This window comes from Lepidochelys kempii, chromosome 1 (genome assembly GCF_965140265.1).
Source record: "Lepidochelys kempii isolate rLepKem1 chromosome 1, rLepKem1.hap2, whole genome shotgun sequence".
Lineage (NCBI taxonomy): Eukaryota > Metazoa > Chordata > Testudines > Cheloniidae > Lepidochelys > Lepidochelys kempii.
The window spans coordinates 9,274,776-9,295,161 of NC_133256.1; positions in this window are offsets into that span (position 1 = coordinate 9,274,776).

Below are 20,386 nucleotides of genomic sequence, written 5' to 3' on the forward strand. Positions count from 1 at the left end.
CCAGCCCCGCCCCCTCCGCTCCAACTGCCTCAGGGCCAGCCCCTCCTCTCCTCTCCCCTCCCACTGCCTCAGGCCCAGCCCCGCCCCCTCCTCTCCCCTCCCACTGCCCCAGGCCCAGCCCCGCCCCCTCTGCTCCTATTGCCTCAGTGCCCGCCCCGCCCCCGCTCCAACTGCCTCAGGGCCAGCCCTGCCCCTGCCTCTCCCCTCCCACTGCCTCAGGCCCAGCCCCGCCCCCTCCGCTCCAACTGCCTCAGGGCCAGCCCCTCCTCTCCTCTCCCCTCCCACTGCCTCAGGCCCAGCCCCGCCCCCTCCTCTCCCCTCCCACTGCCCCAGGCCCAGCCCCGCCCCCTCTGCTCCTATTGCCTCAGTGCCCGCCCCGCCCCCGCTCCAACTGCCTCAGGGCCAGCCCTGCCCCTGCCTCTCCCCTCCCACTGCCTCAGGCCCAGCCCCGCCCCCTCCGCTCCAACTGCCTCAGGGCCAGCCCCGCCCCCTCCTCTCCCCTCCCACTGCCCCAGACCCAGCCCCGCCCCCTCCGCTCCAACTGCCTCAGGGCCAGCCCCGCCCCCTCCTCTCCCCTCCCACTGCCCCAGGCCCAGCCCCGCCCCCTCCGCTCCTATTGCCTCAGTGCCCGCTCCAACTGCCTCAGGGCCAGCCCCGCCCCCTCCTCTCCCCTCCAACTGCCTCAGGGCCAGCCCCGCCCCCTCTGCTCCAACTGCCTCAGGGCCTGCCCCGCCCCCTCCTCTCCCCTCCCACTGCCCCAGGCCCAGCCCCGCCCCCTCCGCTCCTATTGCCTCAGTGCCCGCCCCGCCCCCGCTCCAACGGCCTCAGCGCCAGCCCCGCCCCCTCCTCTCCTCTCCCCTCCCACTGCCCCAGGCCCAGCCCCGCCCCCTCTGCTCCTATTGCCTCAGGGCCAGCCCCGCCCCCGCTCCAACGGCCTCAGGGCCAGCCCCGCCCCCTCCTCTCCCCTCCCACTGCCTCAGGCCCAGCCCCGCCCCCTCCGCTCCTATTGCCTCAGTGCCGGCCCCGCCCCCGCTCCAACGGCCTCAGCGCCAGCCCCGCCCCCGCCTCTCCCCTCCCACTGCCTCAGGGCCAGCCCCGCCCCCGCTCCAACGGCCTCAGCGCCAGCCCCGCCCCCGCCTCTCCCCTCCAACAGACTTAGTCAGGTAGTTGCCCCTAGATGAGAGTTTTCAACTATTCAGATGCACTTTCTGAAGATCTTTAGAAGAGGACTTCTCCAAAGGTGTTAACTATGAGTCCTCCATGCTGTTAGGTAGAGAGCTCACTGGTTGGGATGGAGTAGGCAACCATGGTCCTGAGAAGTCACACCTGGATCCAGCAGGAGAGGCAGTGGAGGCTTGATTGACAAGGCCAGTAGGTTTGAGAACAAGGGCTGGCGAGGTCATGCCAGTGCTATAAGGATGAAATGAGCATGGTCTTCTTTGACTCCGAACAAAACTGTTAGTATATAGGCCTGTTAGTTAGCCTGAGATAGAATTTTGGGTTTGCTTTTTGATACTCTTATATCCTCACTAATATGTGTGAACAAAGACACTGTGTTACATCTGCCCACAAGCAGATGGGGTGATAAGAGATGGAGTTAAAAGTGTTACGGGGTCTAGGGGGGGTTTAATATATGAGCATACACTGGAAGCCTGCCTGGCTCCTTTCTCAAGCCAAGGTCAAGCAACCAATTAGGAGCAGTAAGGGGGTCGGGGAGAGGCATAAGAAACACGAGAAAAGCCAAAGAAAGCTTGTCCCTGACCAGAACAGAATTTCACTCATTACCCCTCCCATAGGATGCAAAAGAGGTGGGAGAATGCCCCCAGACTGATGTGATATGAGCATAAATTGTAAGGGGTGGGACCAGGGGCGTTCACTGCAGGTATATTGGGCCTGCTATGACGGAGAAGGGGGCAATAGAAACAGTGACATGGGGAAAGGCTCTGTGGCGTCAGAGATGGAAACAGAACACTGGGAAAGAGACTCTGCTGGCATGTAGGGCTATGAATATGCCTGCTTGAAACTAACCCCAATAAACATCACATTGCCTGCACTTTGGACTTCTGGTCTTCTGCTTTCTGTCTGAGTAACAAGAACCAGGGGCAAGGGTGAAGGGAAAGCCCCCTAACAAAGACCCTGGATTGAAAGGCAATTGGAGGGAAGGCATACAGGTTGGGGGGGGGTCCATACAGAGAAGCAGAAAAGCATCTGTCGACCTGCCTGAGAGCAAAGCTGATGGCATTTTTTGTTGATCATTGTTCCTCTTTGGGAGGCCCACAGAGCTGGAAGATGAAGATGGATCTCGCTCTGTTTGCTGCCCTGGAAAGTGAGCAACTCTGAGATTAATCAAATTAGTTATGCTCTTTTGCTTATAGTCTGTATGGTTTCCTGTTGTGCTGCTACAAAATCACAAGTAACAACGGAAGGTCCTTAAAACTGCAATGTCCTATATCACCAATTGTATTCATGCTTATGAATAGGTAATCAATCAATGTAAGGAATGAGTGAGATAGTGTGAGTGACAGCCAATGGCAAAGCAAAGAAGCAAATACCGTCTTTTATAGAACCGTGGTATTGTCTGGGTGAAGATATATATCTTGAGATGGGCGGCCAGGACGGTTACCAACAAGGAGATGTAACCTACAACAGCAAGAACTTGGGACCGGACCTGAAGGAGTAGAGCCCTCCCGCAGATCCGAAGGGATTCCGGGGACTCTCGTCACCTAGTGGTTTGATCTCTGGGCAGCTGGAACCTGGCCAGTCTCAGTCACCTAAGATCGAAAGCAACATCCGCACCTGCAGCAAGTCATCAGTATGAATGGGATGTATGTGTGAATATAATTGCGCAAATAAGGGAAGCAAGTAATAAATCAACCCTGGTACTGCTTTAGTTCGACCTTTGTGGTTATTTCTTGGCTGGTTCCAAGAATGGGAACATGAATTGGTGCATTGGCCAGGAAACAAAGGGTTAAATTGAACTGAAGCAGTATCTGATTAACAGGTTTGGTGTGTTTTCCAGGACCCAACATGGGTAGGCTAGCAGTCCCAGATAGCGTTGAGTATTCTCCTCCCCCTCTGTTTCCTGAGTATCACCGTGGGTGGGTTGACGTCCCTGGGGTAGTCTTGGTGTGAGGGGAAAATGGGGCCACCATACTGATGTTCGGAAAGGGCAAGAGTGAGGAGGAAAAGAAAGAGGAAGTAGACAAAAGAGAATGGGGTGCTGTAAACAGGCCCTCCCCCTTTGTGGCATGGCTGAAGAATTTAGGCACAGATCCCTGGAGTCCTGGGGTGATCTCGGGAGGGGACACGATCTGGTCCTGGAGAATAATTATGGGACGTATTTAGCATTGTATAAACCTGATAAAAGGGGACAGACCACTGCAGGAGCATGGTTTCTGTGGCAAACATGTTGGGCTTGGCAAACCACCAAAGCAGAGCTCACCAGGGAATTGGAGGCGTTTTGCCAGGACTTAATGGAGGCTCGGAGGGAGTGTGATCTGTAGAAGGTTCAGGCTCAGACAGCCTCAGTGCCTGCCGCCTCCGCTGCCATATCAGCAGTCAAGTTGGAAAATAGTCATACTAGGTCACAGAATTACAGGAAGAAAACAGGGATCTAAAGGAGCATGTTATCCTCCTTAAGGATTTACTGGGGGGACCTGGCCCAGGTGCCCCAATGACCCTGATTAGCCTTCCCCGAGTCAAACAAGGGCCCCATGGCAAGTGGGTCCACAGGAGCCAGCCAGCTTAAAGTTATAGGAACACCTCTGGGAATGGGGGGGAGAAATAAAATGTCGCTTTTCTGTCTTCCCTTCATAGGTAATAAATTGACAGCCGCTCTTGGGAGAAGAACCCCACTGACCTGAGAGAAGGTAAGGGGGGAAATGAGGAAGGTGTATGAAGGGCCAACTGTGTTTTCAAAGAGCAAATTTTCTGGAGTTTTTCCCCCATTCACCTTAGGTATTTATAACCTCCCCCATTAATGTACTATGTGATTATCTCACAATCTATAATGCATTTCTCCTCATAACAGCTCTATAAGGTAGGAAAACTAACTGGGGAAACCGAGGCACAGGGAGGCTAAATGATTTGCCCAAGATCACATGGGAAGTCCATGGTGGAGCAGGGACATAAACCAGATTCTCAAGTTCTAGCATAGCACCCTAAAAACTGGACCATCCTTGTCCTCCTTTAATTTAGAATTTAGCTATTTTAATTTAAAGGTCCAGCTTTTTACCTCAGGGTTATTAACTAGGGGATTGTTAACAATATCCAGGGCTAAATTCTCAGCTTTCAATCCAGTACATGTTTTTCCTCATTACATAGAAAAACACCCTCATCTTGTAGTCCAATTAACCTGCGAGGAATTTGCAACCAAGAATGTAAACCTTTATTCAGCCAACCTTTTTAGAAATAGTTTAATTTTACCCAATATTGTATTCTCCAAGGTACATGCCAAAAAACCCACTTACCTGAATATATGGATAATCTGCTATCAGTTGTCTTTTCTCATTCTAAGTAAAAAATGGAAAATTTTTGGATATTGCGCCTCTGAAACCCAAGATAAAAAATTAGAAATTCAAATGCTAACTTTTATTTGCACTCTTGATTCATGTTAAGGGATAGTCCGATACATTATCTAGATGTAAAAATTTTGACATCATAAGCATTTGTGGCTTTGGTAGATGTGTCTATGATGAATTCAATGTATGTCTCACAGGAAATATTACTAGAAATCTTAATTCTAACATTCCAAATATAAATATGGTGTAACAGACTGACAATATCCTATAATACCCTGGACAAACCTATGGAATTAAGATTAACTTTCTTGACTCAAATTAAATCTTGTTGAATTAGGGTTAATACATTTGTGGGTCCATTGTATTAAAAATGCAATTCAGTATATGTTATTTTGGAATTACATGTGCTTTTTCTAGTAAGAGGGAGATGCTAATGCACTTCTTTTGTTATCAGCTCTTTGAATCCACTCCATGGAGAGGTGTGCATTTATCAATTCACACTGGATTTTCCAGGGACCAACAGTCAAAGAAAGGATTGCTGGATAAATAGCCTAGTTTTAAACAAAAAGAAAAGGAGTACTTGTGGCACCTTAGAGACTAACAAATTTATTTGAGCATAAGCTTTTGTGCGCTACAGCTCACTTCATCGGATGCATTCAGTGGAAAATACAGTGGGGAGATTTATACACATAGAGAACATGAAACAATAGGTGTTACCATACACGCTATAACGAGAGTGATCACTTAAGGTGAGCTATTACCAGCAGGAGAGCGGGGGAGAACGGGGGGGGGGAACTTTTGTAATGATAATCAAGGTAGGCCATTTCAGGCAGTTGACAAGAACATCTGAGGAACAGTGGGGGGAGGGAATAAACATGGGGAAATAGTTTTACTTTGTGTAATGACCCATCCACTCTCAGTCTTTATTCAAGCCTAAGTTAATGGTATCCAGTTTGCAAATTAATTCCAATTCAGCAGTCTGTCGTTGGAGTCTGTTTTCAAAGTTTTTTTGTTGAAGAATTGCAACTTTTGGGTCTGTAATCGAGTGACCAAAGAGACTGAAGTGTTCTCCGACTGGTTTTTGAATGTTACAATTCTTGACGTCTGATTTGTGTCCATTTATTCTTTTACGTAGAGACTGTCCAGTTTGACCAATGTACATGGCAGAGGGACATTGCTGGCACATGATGGCATATATCACATTGGTAGATGTGCAGGTGAACGAGCCTCTGATAGTGTGGCTGATGTTATTAGGCCCTGTGATGGTGTCCCCTGAAAGATATGTGGGCACAGTTGGCAACGGGCTTTCTTGCAAGGATAGGTTCCTGGGTTAGTGGTTCTGTTGTGTGGTGCGTGGTTGCTGGTGAGTATTTGCTTCAGGTTGGGGGGCTGTCTGTAAGCAAGGACTGGCCTGTCTCCCAAGATCTGTGAGAGTGATGGGTCGCCCTTCAGGATAGGTTGTAGATCTTTGATGATGCGTTGGAGAGGTTTTAGTTGGGGGCTGAAGATGATGGCTAGTGGCGTTCTGTTATTTTCTTGTTGGGCCTGTTCTGTAGTAGGTAACTTCTGAGTACTCTTCTGGCTCTGTCAATCTGTTTCTTCACTTCAGCAGGTGGGTACTGTAGTTGTAAGAATGCTTGCTAGAGATCTTGTAGGTGTTTGTCTCTGTCTGAGAGGTTGGAGCAAATGCGGTTGTATGGAAGTGCTTGGCTGTGGACAATGGATCGTGTGGTGTGGTCTGGATGAAAGATGGAGGCATGTAGGTAGGAATAGCGGTCAGTAGGTTTCCGGTATAGGGTGGTATTTATGTGACCATCGCTTATTAGCACCATAGTGTCCAGAAAGTGAATCATCTTGAGTGGACTGGTCCAGGCTGAGGTTGATGGTGGGATGGAAATTGTTGAAATCCCCCCGACTCTCCTGCTGATAATAGCTCACCTTACCTGATCACTCTCGTTACAGTGTGTATGGTAACACCCACTGTTTCATGTTCTCAGTGTATATAAATCTCCCCACTGTATTTTCCACTGAATGCATCCGATGAAGTGAGCTGTAGCTCACGAAAGCTTATGCTCAAATAAATTTGTTAGTCTCTAAGGTGCCACAAGTACTCCTTTTCTTTTTGCGGATACAGGCTAACACGGCTGCTACTCTGAAACCTGTCATTATGCAAGGTTTTAAACACTCTCAGGGCCTTCTTCCTGATCCAGCAAATGAACAGCACCCTGGTCCAACTCTTAGTGTAGATAGCAAAGACTGGGCCTTCTGAGGCCCCATAAGAGGGGATGTTTCTTCTCAGCTGAAGCTGTGATCCTAACCCCACCCTTCTCAGAAGCCCCCCCACCCCTCTTCACTCTGGGTTCCAGAATTACACTGTACTTGCTTCCCCTTAACTAGGCTGAAGAACGGTAGGCTTACATGCTGCATCTGGAGGGGAGCCAAGGACTGATAAAGTGCAGATGAAGCCCAGCTGGAAGAGGATTATAAAGCCAGAAAGTAAGAGTAGGAAAGGGGCTGAAGGGATGAGGTCTGCAGTCCCTGCCTCGACAGAAAGGGAGTTTTCCAGGGTCAAGGAGGAATTCCCAAGAGAAGGAGGCGGGTGGTGGTGGTCGGGGACTCTCTCCTCAGGGGGACTGAGTCATCTGTCTGCTGCCCTGACCAGGAAAATAAAGAAGTCTGCTGCTTGCCAGGGGCTAAGATTCGCGATGTGACGGAGACTCTGCCGAGACTCATCAAGCCCTCGGACCACTACCCCTTCCTGCTTTTCCATGTGGGCACCAATGATACTGCCAAGAATGACCTTGAGCGGATCACTGAAGACTACGTGGCTCTGGGAAGGAGGATAAAGGAGTATGAGGCGCAAGTGGTGTTCTCGTCCATCCTCCCCGTGGAAGGAAAAGGCCGGGGTAGGGATCGTCGAATCGTGGAAGTCAATGAATGGCTACGCAGGTGGTGTCAGAGAGAAGGCTTTGGATTCTTCGACCATGGGATGGTGTTCCAAGAAGGAGGAGTGCTAGGCAGAGATGGGCTCCACTTAACAAAGAGAGGGAAGAGCATCTTCGCGAGCAGGCTGGCTAACCTAGTGAGGAGGGCTTTAAACTAGGTTCACCAGGGGAAGGAGACCAAAGCCCTGAGGTAAGTGGGGAAGTGGGATACCGGGAGGAAGCACGAGCAGTAGCGTGTGAGAGGGCAGGGCTCCTGCCTCATACTGAGAACGAGGGGCGATCAGCGGGTTATCTCAAGTGCCTATATACAAATGCAAGAAGCCTGCAAAACAAGCAGGGAGAACTGTAGGTCCTGGCAAAGTCAGGGAATTATGATGTGATTGGAATAACAGACTTGGTGGGATAACTTGCATGACTGAGTACTGTCATGGATGGGTACAAACTGTTCAGGAAGGACAGGGAGGCCAGAAAAGGTGGGGGAGTGGCACTGTATGTAAGGGAGCAGTATGACTGCTCAGAGCTCAAGTATGAAACTGCAGAAAAACCTGAGAGTCTCTGGATTAAGTTTAGAAGCGTGAACAACAAGGGTGATGTCATGGTGGGAGTCTGCTATAGACCACCGGACCAGTGGGGATGAGGTGGACGAGACTTTCTTCCGGCAACTCACAGAAGCTACTAGATCGCACGCCCTGGTTCTCATGGGAGACTTCAATCATCCTGATATCTGCTGGGAGAGCAATACAGCGGTGCACAGACAATCCAAGAAGTTTTTGGAAACTGTAGGGGACAATTTCTTGGTGCAAGTGCTGGAGGAACCAACTAGGGGCAGAGCTCTTCTTGACCTGCTGCTCACAAACAGGGAAGAATTAGTAGGGGAAGAAAAAGTGAATGGGAACCAGAGAGGCAGTGACCATGAGATGGTTGAATTCAGGATCCTGACACAAGGAAGAAAGGAAAGCAGCAGAATACGGACCCTGGACTTCAGAAAAGCAGACTTTGACTCCCTCAGGGAACTGATGGGCAAGATCCCCTGGGAGAATAACATGAGGGGGAAAGGAGTCCAGGAGAGCTGGCTGTATCTTAAAGAATCCTTATTGAGATTACAGGGACAAACCATCCCGATGTGTAGAAAGAATAGTAAATATGGCAGGCAACCAGCTTGGCTTAACAGTGAAATCCTTGCTGATCTTAAACACAAAAAGGAGGCTTACAAGAAGTGGAAGATTGGACAAATAACCAGGGATGAGCATATATAAATATTGCTCGGGCATGTAGGAATGGAATCAGGAAGGCTAAATCACACCTGGAATTGCAGCTAGCGAGGGATGTTAAAAGTAACAAGAAGGGTTTCTTCAGGTATGTTGGCAATAAGAAGAAAGCCAAGGAAAGTGTGGGCTCCTTATTGAATGAGGGAGGCAACCTAGTGACAGGGGATGTGGAAAAAGCTAATGTACTCAATGCTTTTTTTGCCTCTGTCTTCACAAACAAGGTCAGCTCCCAGACTACTGCACTGGGCAGCACAGCATGGGGAGGAGGTGGCCAGCCCTCTGTGAAGGAAGAAGTGGTTCGGGACTATTTAGAAAAAATGGACGTGCACAAGTCCATCGGGCCGGATGCGTTGCATCCGAGAGTGCTAAAGGAACTGGCGGATGTGATTGCAGAGCCATTGGCCATTATCTTTGAAAACTCATGGCGATCTGGGGAAGTCCCAAAAGACTGGAAAAAGGCTAATGTAGTGCCCATCTTTAAAAAAGGGAAGAAGGAGGATCCTGGGAACTACGGGCCGGTCAGCCCCACCTCAGTCCCTGGAAAAATCATGGAGCATGTCCTCAAGGAATCAATTCTGAAGCACTTAGATGAGAGTAAAGTGATCAGGAACAGTCAGCATGGATTCACCAAGGGCAAGTCATGCCTGACTAATCTAATTGCCTTCTATGATGAGATAACTGGTTCTGTGGATGAAGGGAAAGCAGTGGACGTGTTATTCCTCGACTTTAGCAAGTTAGACTTTAGACACGGTCTCCCACAGTATTCTTGTCAGCAAGTTAAAAAAGTATGGGCTGGATGGATGCACTACAAGGTGGGCAGAAAGTTGGCTAGATTGTTGGGCTCAATGGGTAGTGATCAATGGCTCCATGTCTAGTTGGCAGCCGGTATACAGCGGAGTGCTCCAAGGGTCAGTCCTGGGGCTGGTTTTGTTCAATATCTTCATTAATGATCTGGAGAATGGTGTGGATTGCACCCTCAGCAAGTTTGCGGATGACACTAAACTGGAAGGAGCGGTAGATACGCTGGAGGGTAGGGATAGGATACAGAGAGACCTAGACAAATTGGAGGATTGGACCAAAAGAAATCTGATGAGATTCAACAAGGACAAGTGCAGAGTCCTGCACTTAGAACGGAAGAATCCCATGCACCGCTACAGACTAGGGACCGAATGGCTAGGCAGCAGTTCTGCAGAGAAGGACCTAGGGGTGACAGTGGACCAGAAGCTGGATATGAGTCAACTGTGTGCCCTTGTTGCCAAGAAGGCCAATGGCATTTTGGGGTGTATAAGTAGAGGCATTGCCAGCAGATAGTTCCCCTCTATTCGACACTGGTGAGGCCTCATCTGGAGTACTGTGTCCAGTTTTGGGCCCCACACCACAAGAAGGATGTGGAGAAATTGGAGAGGGTCCAGCGAAGGACAACAGAAATGATTAGGGGTCTGGAACACATGTCTTATGAGGAGAAGCTGAGGGAACTGGTATTGTTTTGTCTATGGAAGAGAAGAATGAGGGGGGATTTGATAGCTGCTTTTAACTACCTGAAAGGTGGATCCAAAGAGGATGGATCTAGACTATTCTCAGTGATAGCAGATGACAGGACAAGGAGTAATGGTCTCAAGTTGCAGTGCGGGTGATTTAGTTTGGATATTAGGAAAAACTTTTTCACTAGGAGGGTGGTGAAACACTGGAATGTGTTACCTAGGGTGGTGGTGGAATCCCCTTCCTTAGAAGTTTTTAAGACCAGGCTTGACAAAGCCCTGGCTGGGATGATTTAGTTGGGATTGGTCCTGCTCTGGGCAGGGGTTGGACTAGATGGCCTCCAGAGGTCCCTTCCAACTCTGTTATTCTATGATTCTATGATTCCAGGGGAGAGTCCTTGGGTTTCTGCCCTGGAGTAGGAAATTTGACAAGATGCTGAGAGGTGTCAAGTAGCCATGGAGAGTAAAGTAAGCTCTGGTGGTAAACCCAGGAGATAGAGAGGTGGCATAGGAAGGAGCCCAGGGAAACAGTAACTGGGACTGAGACTGAGCTGATCTAGATTACTAGTCATAGTGTCCCTGTGCTGGAACCTGGAGTAGTTGGCAGGCCGTGTCCCCCTACCAGCCATTGGGAAAGTGGTCCAGGACCTGCAGTTGAAATGGAAGACTGCCTGAAACAGCATACAGACAGCATGTCTGGTGGACTTTGTTACTCCGGAAGTGAGGACAATATCGGGATGTGTCTGGAAGGCCAAGTACACCGAGTCATGGAAAGAGAGAGGGGCCATAGTGTGAACAACTGATGGATTGGAATTCCAGATGAGCTGAGAGCTAATTCTCCGACCTAGGCACAAGGAGGAGTTCCTGTCCTGAGTAGGACTCCTTCATATGCAGAAATCTTGCAACTGTACAATATGATAAAATAAGAGAGTTGATGGTACTTCCTGTTGCATACAGATGACACTTCATCATGCTCTATGTACTGCATTTCAAGTTCCTCACATTCTCTTTTTCCTGTGACAAAGTTCCTCCTCTACCTTGGTGGGTCTTGTGCTTATTGGCAGATTTGCTCACCTTGGAACTTCACAGCAGCCCTCAGCTTGGCCGTTTTTCTGAACCCACAGTCGAGGTCGACTCCTCCTGTGTCTGACCAGGAGTTGGGAGGTTTGGGGGGGAACCCGGGCCTGCCCTGTACTCCGGGTTCCAGCCCAGGGCTCTGTGGAATGCACCTGTCTAGAGTGCCTCCTGGAACAGCTGTGTGACAGCTACAACTCCCTGGGCTACTTCCCCATTGCCTCCTAGCAACACCTTCTTTATTCTCAACATAGGACCTTCCTCCTGGTGTCTGATAATGCTTGTACTCCTCAGTCCTCCAACAGTCCGCGTTCTCACTCTCAGCTCCTAGTGCCTCTTGCTCCCAGCTCCTCACACGCACACCACAAACTGAAGTGAGCTCCTTTTTAAACCCAGGTGCCCTGATTAGCCTGCCTTAATTGATTCTAGCAGCTTCTTGATTGGCTGCAGGTGTTCTAATCAGCCTGTTTTAATTATCTCCAGAAGGTTCCTGATTGTTCTGGAACCTTCCCTGTTGGGAAACGGGACGTCCCTCGCTTGCTCCTTAGCTATCTGCTTTCTATTGTTTCCTAAAGCCCCCCGCCCTGGATTTTTCTTACTTTTTGAGCCTGCCTTAGTTCTCCCCCCCGACCTGGTCAGACGCTTTTTTGTTTCGTTTTGTCTTTCTGCCATTTTCTGCTGCCGTTGAGTGCTGGTCAGCTGCCAACTTGCCGCCAGCACCCCCCCGCCACGCCTGCTCCCGGGCGCAGCTATTTGCCTCAGTTGAAACCCCCGGAGGAGGGGGGGAAAATTGCCGACCCACTATCCGGAGTGGGGAGTGGAAGCCCCCAGACCCAGCCGTTTTGCTGTCAGCTTATTTCTGCAATTTTTCTCGGCCTGCCGAAAGCCTTGGAACACAGCCAACACAGCTGGAGAAGAAAAAGATAGCAGACAGAAGAAATCACCCAGGGAAGCTACAAATCATCGTGGAGGGGGCCGTAAGACTGAGTAACTTTTTGAATTATACTCTCGTGGGGGGGAGTTTGACTGTGGCTTAATTGCGTTTGTAGCGGCACAAGGGTTGTGGCATGGAGCTGCCCCCTGATCCACCGGTGCCTCCCCCCAACATTATTACAACTGTCACGGCCCCCCCGCCGTCCGTCTCTGCTGGCAACCTGCCATCTGCCTTGGATCCAGCTGTTTGCTTTGAACTTTGCCTTTTGGACCGGACATAACAGCCGACCAAACGAGACTCTTTGGACAAACGTACGTGGATCCACACCCCCCCCTCCGGACTGTTTATCCCACAGCTTGCCCCTATCACCAGACCCCAATTCCTGTTTTTCCCCCTCTTCCAGTCCAACCCATTTGGTACCACCCCCCCGCCTCCAGCCCAGCAGGGAGGAGCAGTTAATCTGCTTCCCCCTCCCCCCTCCTCCTTCTGGTGTCTCCCCGTCTCTCCCTGCTCACAATGGCGGGGAATGAGAGGTGCGAGGCCCCTTTACCAATATCAGTTGTTCCTCCCCCACCTCCACCCCTACCCAACCCCCGACCCCCCCACCACCACCACTGTCAAAATACCTAGCACCGCCCCCACTGGGGCACCGGCAGCAGGAGGCACCGGGGCGATTACTGCCACTGCTACGTCCACCGCCCCCCCAGATTCTAGGAACCCCCCCCCAGCTGGCCGAAAAGGCCAGGGTGGGAAGAAAGGAAAGGGCCCCGCTAAAACCACCAGGCCCTCCATGGCAGGGGCTGCCCCCACCATTGTGGCCCTGTCATCGACCGCGGTGTCCCACCCTGCTGATTCCTCCACCAGCTCTGCGAACGTCCCTCCCCCGGCCCCCAGGACGTATGCCCGGGCGATGGCAGGCTCCCCCCTGCCTGCCGCCTCATCATCTCGCCCACCCACTGCCCCCGCTACCATCACCAGCGGCTGGGGCCCCTTCCCCACCTTGACCAGGAGGCATGGTGTCCGTTGCCTCCTGGTGCCCGCCTCACCCCACGTGGAGACATACGTGCAGGCGCTGGCGAAGGTGGTAGGACCCACGGCTATTGTGGCGGCCTCCAAAATGTATGGGAAGGTCGTTTTTTTCTTAGCTTCAGAGGCTGTGGCCCAGGAGGTGGTGGAGAGGGGCCTGGCGGTGGGGGGGGGGTGTTTGTTCCCCTAGAGCCACTAGAAGACCTGGGCGTTCGCCTCGTCCTCACCTCCGTTCCTCCCTTTTTACCCAATGCTGCCCTGTTACCTGCTCTCTCCACCCTGGGGAAACTTGTCTCTGTCATCACCCCTCTCCCGTTGGGCTGCAAGGACCCCACCCTCCATCACGTCCTTTCGTTCCGCCGGCAAGTGCAGCTTCTACCGCCAGCAGCGGCGCGTGACGGAGAGGCGCTCGAGGGGTCCTTCCTAGTCCCTTACCAGGGAGCCCGCTATCGGGTCTTTTACTCCACCGGAGAGGCCCGGTGCTACCTCTGCCGCTCAGCGGGGCATGTCCGCAGAGACTGCCCTTTGGCCCAGGGGGGAGGGGGACCCGAGACCCCCGAGACCCGGCAAGACATCGGCCCCTTCGTTGCCGACGCCCCTGGCTGCCCGGCACCTGAAACCAACCCTCCTCCTACTCGATCCACCACTGCTCCCATCCGGGTCCAAGAAACACCCTCCCTACAACGCCCAGGCAAGCAATGGAGTCCCACCCTTGCTATTACCAATCTGGTAGAGCCTATGGAGGAGGGTGTGGCAAAGATATTACCGGGTATAGGAGAGGGCCCGCCCCAAGGAGAACCCCCCGCCCCTCAGGCTGCCTTACCGTTACCCCCCCCGAACCCCTGAACCATCGCCTCCGCCCCCCGACACGTCCCCTGCTAACCAACCCCCAGACGACGCTATGGAGGGCTGGACCCTAGTCCAGAGGAAGCGAGGCAAGCGGAAGGCTCGAGTTCCGCTGCACCCATCCGATGCGGAAGCCCCCCGGAAGACCAGGAAGGGAGGCACTGATATCGAGCCTTCTGCTACGGCCACGAGTGAGATCCATCTGCTGGTGTCGGGAGGGGAAGATAGACTGGCATTGGAGGGCAGAATCCTCCCTCCACGAGAGACCCTCCCCTCTGAGACCCCTGAGGAAGCTCCTTTTGCCTGGATACCACCTGAACCCCCCGCGAACCCCGAGGCGACCGTTGAGGCGGGCCCCAGAGGAGAGGCCCCCAGGGTAGCAGGAGTTGGCCTCTCCTCCGTGTATGCGGAGATTGAGGCACTAGATTTGACCCCTGTCACCCAGGGAGAAGATGATCTCCTGCCGGCTGGCCTTGATCTGGGTAGCCTCACCCCGGCCCCCCTTTCCCCATGCTCCCTCCCGCTAATTGCCTTCCCAGGTGAGCACACCGCAGAAGGTGGTCCACCACCTGATGCCATGGCCGCCAAGACCACCACGGAGCCAGCACCTAGCGTCACTGGGAGCCCCCTCCCTTACCCCTTAACCCTCGACTCTGCTCAGGAGGCACCTTTTTTTAGCTGCTCGCCTCATGAAGTCCAGAGCCTTACCTCTGCCCCCGCCCCCACCCCTGTCCCTCCCCAATTCCCCTCCTCCTGCAATGCTAATGCCGCCCCTGGGGTTATTTCTTTCCCGCCTTTTGCAGATTCCCCCCAGGGAGCAGTCTTTGCACTTTCTAGTCACGACCCATTCGGAGTTGCAATTTTTTCCCTGCCATCCCCTTCCACCCCAAGGCGTGAAATGGATTTAATAACCCCAGCCTGTCAGATACCCCGTCGGTGGTCCGCACCCTGTCTACCCGCCTTAGCAGACCACGAGGCTGCATTAAGAGCCCCACCAGGAAATACCCCGGAAATCGTAACCCCATCCCCCCATGAGCTGCAGCATGCACTACAGAAGTTCCTAGAGCACACCCATGGCATCAGCAATAGGGTACAGCTGGCTCTTCAGCTATGGGGGGACTTTGACCAAATCCTCCAGGCCACAAGGGCCCTTATACAGGAGGGCAGGGGGCAAGGAAAGCGCGGTGCTGCGGCCTACGAGCGGGCCCGTGGCTTCCAAAACGATCTACTCATCCACGGGATGGGTCACGGGTTGCTGCGCAACACGCCGGGGCCACGAACACCCCCACCAACAAGAAACCCCCACCCCCCCCAGCCCTCTGCATGACGCCTCTTATTATTGCAACCCTGAATACCAGGGGCTGTAGGATGACTCTCCGCAGGTCCCGGGTGCTCTCTTACCTTCGGGAAGGGGGGTACTCTGTAGTTTTCCTGCAGGAGACCCATACGGACCCAACCGCCAAGGACAGGTGGCGGCTGGAGTGGGGGGACGGGGTATACTTTAGCCACTTCATGACTTGGCAAGCTGGAGTGGCGACCCTGTTCTCCCCCACCCTACGGCCCGAGGTGCTAGGGGTCACTGAGGCCGAGCCAGGCCACCTGCTGCACCTTCGAGTCTATATGGAGGGGATCGTGGTCAATCTTGTTAACATCTATGCCCCGCAAACGAGCTCAAAGCGGCCACAATTCTATCAGCGGGTGTCCGACTTTCTCGGCACCCTAGATTCGCACGAGTGCCTGGTCCTGGGAGGGGACTTTAACACCACCCTTGAGGAACGGGACCGCTCAGGGGCCGAGCCGAGCCGAGCCCAGCCGCCGCGAATATTCTCCGAGGAACAGTTGAACATCACTCCCTAGTGGACGTCTGGCGTGACCATCACCCAGATGACACTTCCACGTTCACTTTTGTCCAGGAGGAGGCCCATCGGTCACACCACTCTCGGTTGGACAGTATTTACTTATCCCGTTTCCATCTTTCACAGGCCCACTCCTCCGCCATTCGGCCGGCCCCATTCTCCGACCATCATTTAGCCACCATAACGCTCTCCCTCCGTGCAGAGAGACCGGGGCCGGCCTATTGGCACTTTAACAACAGCCTGTTGGAGGACGAGAGCTTTGTGATGTCCTTCCGGGAGTTTTGGCTGGCCTGGCGAGAGCAGTGGCGTGCCTTTCCCTCGGTGCGGCAATGGTGGGATCTCGGGAAGGTGCGCGCCAAGCTCTTCTGCCGTGACTACACTCGGGGCACCAGCCGACGGAGAACTGCGGCGATAGAGCAGTTGGAACGGGAGGTCTTAGAGATGGAGAGGCGCCTGGCCACCAACCCCGAGGACCCGTCCCTCTGCGGAGCGTGCCGGGAGAAGCGGGAGGAGCTCCGGGCCCTCGAGGACCATCGGGCCCGAGGTGCCTTCGTTCGGTCCCGCATCCTCCTCCTTCGGGAGATGGAACGCGGCTCCCGCTTCTTCTATGCCCTGGAGAAAACGTGGGGGGCCAAGAAACACATCACCTGCCTTCTTGCGGAAGACGGAACCCCCCTCACGGATCCGGAGGAGATGTGTGGGAGGGCCCGTGACTTCTACACAAGCCTTTTCTCCCCGGATCCGACCGATCCTAGCACTTGCGGGGTGCTCTGGTAGGAACTCCCCACGGTCAGCGTGGGCGACCGAGACCAACTAGAGCTGCCTCTCACCCTGGCCGAGTTCTCGGAAGCCCTCCGTCGCATGCCCACCAATAAATCTCCGGGCATGGACGGGTTGACCATGGAGTTTTACCACGCGTTCTGGGACATCCTCGGCCCAGACCTAGTCACTGTCTGGGCTGAGTCCTTGCAGAGCGGGGTCCTCCCTCTGTCGTGCAGGCGAGCGGTGCTCGCCTTGCTGCCGAAGAAGGGGGACCTCCGCGATTTACAAAACTGGCATCCCGTCTCACTCCTTAGCACGGATTACAAAATTGTAGCGAAAGCAATCTCGCTGCGGCTAGGGTCCGTGATGGCGGACGTGATCCACCCAGACCAGACCTATACCGTCCCGGGTTGCAGCATTTTTGACAACCTATTTCTAGTCCGAGACCTTTTGGAACTCGGGTGGAGAGATGGTCTGTCATTCGCCCTCCTGTCTTTTGATCAGGAGAAGGCGTTCAATAGAGTAGACCATGGGTACCTCCTGAGCATTCTGCAGGCGTTTGGATTCGGACCTCAGTTTGTGAGTTTTCTCCGGGTGCTGTATGCCTTCGCGGAGTGTTTGGTTAGGCTCAACTGGACCCTGACCGAACCGGTCAGCTTCGGGCGAGGAGTGCGGCAGGGGTGCCCCCTCTCGGGCCAGTTGTACACTCTGGTGATCGAGCCTTTCCTCTGTCTCCTCCACAGGAGGATAACAGGGTTGGTGCTGCGGGAGCCGGAGCTGCGGCTGGTCCTGTCGGCGTACGCCGATGACGTACTCCTCGTGGTCCAGGACCCGGGCGACTTGGCGCGAGTGGAGGCTTGCCAGACCATCTACTCGGCAGCCTCCTCCACCCGAGTCAACTGGGTCAAGAGCTGTGGCTTGGCGGTGGGGGACTGGCGGCAGGTAAGCTCCCTCCCACCCGCGCTTCAGACCATCCTGTGGAGTGCGGGTCCACTGCTCTATCTCGGCGTTTACCTTTCTGCCACGCACCCTTCCCTGCCGGAGAACTGGCAAAATTTAGAGGGCGGGGTGATAGAGCGGATCCGGAAATGTACAAGGCTACTCCGATGTCTCTCCCTCCGAGGGAGAGCACTGGTGCTTAACCAACTAGTCCTGTCCACGCTCTGGTACCGGCTCAACACCCTGGCCCCGGCCCCGGGTTTCCTGACCCACCTCTGGAGATTGATTCTAGAGTTCTTTTGGTCAGGAATGCACTGGGCACCTGTTGGAGTTCTTCATTTACCCCTGAAGGAAGGACGGCAGGGCCTGAAGTGTCTGTACACTCAGGTCCGCGTTTTCTGCCTCCAGGCCCTGCAGAGGCTCTTTTATAGTGCAAGTAGTTCGGCGTGGAGTATACTGGCGCACACCTTCCTGCGCCGCTTCCAAGGGCTCCGATACGACCGGCAGCTCTTTTATCTTAGTTCGAGAGGTTTTCCACGAGACCTCTCCGGGCTGCCAGTCTTCTACCAGGACCTCCTCCGGACCTGGAAACTGTTTCTAATGACCAGGTCTGTGGCGGCCACCATGGGAGCAGATCTCCTCACAGAGCCCCTGCTACACAATCCCCAACTCTGTGTGCAGGTGGCGGAGTCCCGTTCGGTGGGCCAGAGGTTGGTTCTGGCGGAAGTCACGAGGGTCGGAGACCTCCTGGACTACGACCGGAGAGACTGGCTGGATTTCCTGACGCTTGCTCGGCGCATGGGGCTCTCCAGCCCTCGTACCCCCCAGCGCGTACTTCAGGAGGTGAAGGCCACCTTGACCCCCACTGCTCGGGCTTATGTCAACGGAGCCTTGCGCGTGGGCGCACCCCGCCCATCCTCTACCCCAGGCCTGCCGGACCTTTCCATTGGGCCCCTACCATGCCGATCCCAACAAACCCCTCACCCTTTCACTGCAAGCCGGCTGCATAAACTGCAGCCGGTCAGTTTTCAAATTGCACCATGGAATTATTTATACACACTCACGCTTCACACCCTTCATGCCCACACCCTGGTGTCCCGCCCCGATACAAAGTGGCGGGACCTCCGGCCACCCTTGGAGGGTGAGCAACCTCGGTGGGCCAGCCTGTATTCCACCTTGGTCCCGAGGCCCGTCGGGGACATCAGTTGGCGGCTCCTTCACAGAGCTGTGAGCACGGGCGTGTTTCTGACACGGTTTACCCCCATCCTGGATACTTGCCCTTTTTGTAATGTGAGGGTAACCCTGGCGCACGTATATTTAGAGTGTGCCAGATTGCAGCCCCTTTTCCGGCTTCTCACAAATATTCTATTGCGCTTTTGGCTTCATTTCTCCCCTCACCTTTTTATCTATACACTCCCCATCCATGGCCCCACAAAATCGCGAGACCTCCTGGTTAACCTCCTCCTAGCCTTGGCTAAAACAGCCATTTATAAAACCAGAGAGGGGAGGTTGGCCCATGAAGCGTCCTGCGATTGTAGAGCCTTTTTCCGATCCTCAGTACATTCACGTATCTAGGCGGAGTTCCTCTGGGCGGTGTCCACCGACTCCCTTGATGCCTTCGAGGAGCGGTGGGCACTGTCCGGGGTTCTCTGCTCGGTGACCCCGTCTGGTTCCCTCCGTCTGACACTTTGATTGAGGGGAAGAGCGAGAGACCCCAGCCCCAGCCGTTGCCGCTGTGGATACCATCATTACTGTCATCTAGGAGGGGTCCTATAATACATGGGTGTCTACCCTCCCACCCCTAAACCGCCCACCCTGCAGCTGTGCCCATCTTGCCGGGCACTATCAGGAGAGGGATAATCGGTGACACTGGGCGCGGCACTAGGTAACTCGAGGGGGTGGAAGACCACGAGTGTCGAGGAAGCCCCCCCGCTCTAGGCCACCAGGTAACTCAGGAGGGTGGAAGACCACGAGTGTCGAGGAAGCCCCCTTGCTCTGGGCCCAGGCTAGCCTGAATACTTCTCCCTCCTGAAAGCTGCTGTGTTATACCTTCTGTTTGCGTTGTTTTGTTGCAGTTTGTTTTGTTTTCCTTGGTAATTCTTTGTAAGTGTTACAAATAAAATTCTTTTTTGTTTAAAAAAAAACCAACCAAACAAAAAAAACCTTCCCTGTTACCTTACCCAGGGAAAAGGGACCTACCTGGCCTGCTCTCCTGCTGCTGCCCTCTAGCCTGGGCTTTCCTTGCTTTTTGCCCCTGCTTTCAGCTTCCCCCCCGACCAGGCCAGACACTCCCCCCCTTCTCCTCCCTTTCTTTTTTTTGTTGTTGTTTTTTTTCCTTTCCTGCTGTTGCTAGAGTGCTGGCCGGCTGCCGGCTGTTAGCCCGCCCTCGGACGCTGCTGCCACTTCAGCTGAAACTCCCCCGAGAGGGGGGGGCCTGCCAGCCCACTTCCCAGAGGGGGGGAGTGGAAGGACCCAGCCCCCAGACCCAGCCGCTTGCTGTTTGTCTGCGGACCCGTTTTCGGTCGAGAGGATTCTTATCACTTACTCTGGCATTTCTGGAATGCTGTTGCTGAAAAAAAGAAAACCCGGAATAGACAGAAAAAAAGCCGTCCACCAGAGGAACACTGCCCGGGGAATCTACAAATCGCCATGGAGGGGGCCTAAGACTGAGTAACTTTTGAACTGTGCTCTCATGTGGGGGGAGGCCTTGACTGTGTCTTAATTGTGTTTGTAGGGAC